This window comes from Ochlerotatus camptorhynchus, unplaced genomic scaffold (assembly GCF_037179485.1).
Source record: "Ochlerotatus camptorhynchus isolate MF236.1 unplaced genomic scaffold, CSIRO-AGI_Acam_v1.1 ptg000406l, whole genome shotgun sequence".
Classification (NCBI taxonomy): domain Eukaryota; kingdom Metazoa; phylum Arthropoda; class Insecta; order Diptera; family Culicidae; genus Ochlerotatus; species Ochlerotatus camptorhynchus.
The window spans coordinates 553,665-556,425 of record NW_027040892.1 but is presented as its reverse complement, the minus strand read 5'-3'; positions in this window follow the sequence as shown (position 1 = coordinate 556,425).

Genomic DNA, 2,761 nt, shown 5'->3' with positions numbered 1-2,761 from the left:
GTTACGATATAAAATAACTTGTTTTCTTGATAACTTGATTTGAAGGTAAAATAACTTCATTTCATACTATAAAGGCACTGTAAACCTTTTATTGCGTCAATTCCTTTGAGATGGTGTCTGAAAATTGCACCATAGAGGTGCATGAAGGGACAAACTTCAATGAAATTTTTTGGTCAAAAAATTGCACCACAGTGCATAAAAAAAATTCTGTTGTAATTTTTTTTCAAGGTGGTTCATGGAGGGATAAAAGAAGAGGGTTAATTTAAGGTTGAAAAAATTCACCTTCGTCGTGGTGAATCGAAGAGAAAGCTTTTTATTGAATATCTGGTGTAAAAAATATCATCAATCATGGAGGGACTAATCAAAATGAATAACCCTGGTGGAAAAATTGAATAACGCTAAAAATTTGGAGGTGCACATTTTACTGAATATTTCTTGTGGAACGTTCGCAATACTGTGGTGAATGTGGAAGCAAGGTTTATTAATTTTTCTGGTGCATAATTTGCATCGTTCTGATGAATGAAAGCTTCATTGAAAATTTATGGTTAAAAATTTGCACCATTCTGGTGCCTGAGAATTGCACCACAAAAGTGAATGGTAAAACAAACTTCACTGACAATTATTGGTGCACCATTCTGGTGAATGGAGGAGAATGCTTTATTGAAAATTTCTGGTGCGAAATTTGTATCGCTCTGATAAATGAAATTAACAGAAAATTTCTGGTGGAAAATTTGTACTGGTCTAGTAAATGAAGGCACAAGCTTTATTTAAATTAAGCTATATTGAGAACTTCTGGAGGAAAATCTGCACCGTTCTGGTGAACGGATGGGCAAGCTTTTCGGAAAATGTTTGGTCTCAAATTTGCATCCTTTTGCTCAATAGAGGAACAAACTTTAATTTTAATTTCTGGTGTAAAATTTGCTACATTCTTATGATTGGAGGGAAGCTGCTTTACTGAAAAATCTGAAAATAGGGGCAAGTTTTATTTGGTGGAAAACCTGCAACATTTTGATGACAGGAGAAGCAAGCTATATTGAAAATGTCTGGTGGAAAATGGGAAAAGGAAATCTGCACCAATCAGAAGATTGGAGAACCATTTTTTTAACATTAACGGTGAATTATTTGCATCGTTCTGGTGTAAAATTTCCTGGTGTAAAATTTTCTGGTGTACAATTTTCTGGTGTTTAATTTTATGGGGCAAGTTTGTATTGAAAATTTCTGGTGTAAGATTCAATCTGCTGCAAGAAAGGGCTAGCTGAATTGAAAATTCCTGATGTAAAAATTGCACAGTTCTGTTGAATGGCAAGCTTTATTGAACATTTCTGGTAGAAAAACTATAATGTTTTGGTGAATGGACGGACAACTTAAACTTGACTTCCGAGAAGAACCTCAAGGGTATGGAATTCTGAAGAGAAGTTCCAAAAGAAAAGATTTCTGGGGATGATTCCATGAAAATTCTGCAAATAATTTCTAGTGAATCCTGCAGATAGCTGCAAGTTAATTTCTAAAATAATATCGAGAGAATCAAATTTTGAATGAAATTCCAAAGGGATATTGGGGAAAAGTTCAAAGAAATTCCGGAGATAATTTCAAGTTCATTTTGGGAAGAATTTCTGGAGAATTCATTGGAAATTCTTCTGAAACATTAGGGAAATTTCATTTCCAAGGTATTCTGAGAAAAAAAAGTTTTAGAATATTCCGAGAAAAACCTCAAGGATATTGAATTCTTAAGATAGTTCCAAAATATTTCTGGAGAGATTTCAAATAAAATTCTGCGGATAATTTCTAGTGCATCCTGCAGATAGTTCCAAGATAATTTCGAGAAGAATACCGAGGAAATCAAATTTTGAGTGAACTTCCAAAAGGATTTTAAGCAAAATTTCAAGCGAATTCCGAGGATAATTTCTAGCTCATTCCGGGAATAATTTCTGAAACTCTAAAGGAATTTCAGTTCCAAAGTGTTCGGAGAAAAAAAAATCATGAAGAATTGTAAATATAATTCCAGTGGTAGAAGAATTTCAATAGAGCTCTTCGGAGAGTTCTAAAAAATCCGAGAAGATCCTCAAGGATATTGAATTCTGAGGACTGTTAATTCCGAAAAAAATACCGAGAAAATTAAATTTTGAGTGAAATTCCAAAGGGATTATGAGGAAAATTTCAAAGAAGTACCAATAATTTCTAGCTAATTCCGGGAATTATTTCTAGATAATACTGAGGAAATTCTTCTGAAACTCTGGAAGAATATAAGTTTTATGGTGTTCTGAGTAAAAGTCAAAAATATTCTCAAAATAATTCCAGAGGACTTCTGAGAAGAATTTCAAAAGAGCTCATAGAGTTCTAAAAATTTCTAAAAGAACCTAAGGAATTCTGAGGATGGACTTTTTCGCAACAGTACAAAGTTTAAAGACAGCTTTTGGATTCCCTAATTTAAAAATTAGGTATAAGTTTGCCATTGAACCTTGGTCGATTGTTGTCTTACTAAGAATTTGTCTGAGAATCTTCTTTGAAAATTTCAAGTCATTTGTTACCGTGGTTGACATGCTCAATAGACTGATGCAAAATTTGACTTTTTCGCTCCACAGTGCTTAAATGGTTTCAAATCGGGTCCTGATTAGCCTCTCAAAGTTACAACTCATTTGGCTAGAAACAGACTTCGCACAAGCCATTTGAAGTTTACATGTAAATTACTATGGGAAATCTCAACTTTTTGTTCATTGCCTTCTAGTCTTTTTCCATATTGAGCTGCAAAAACAGTTTGATA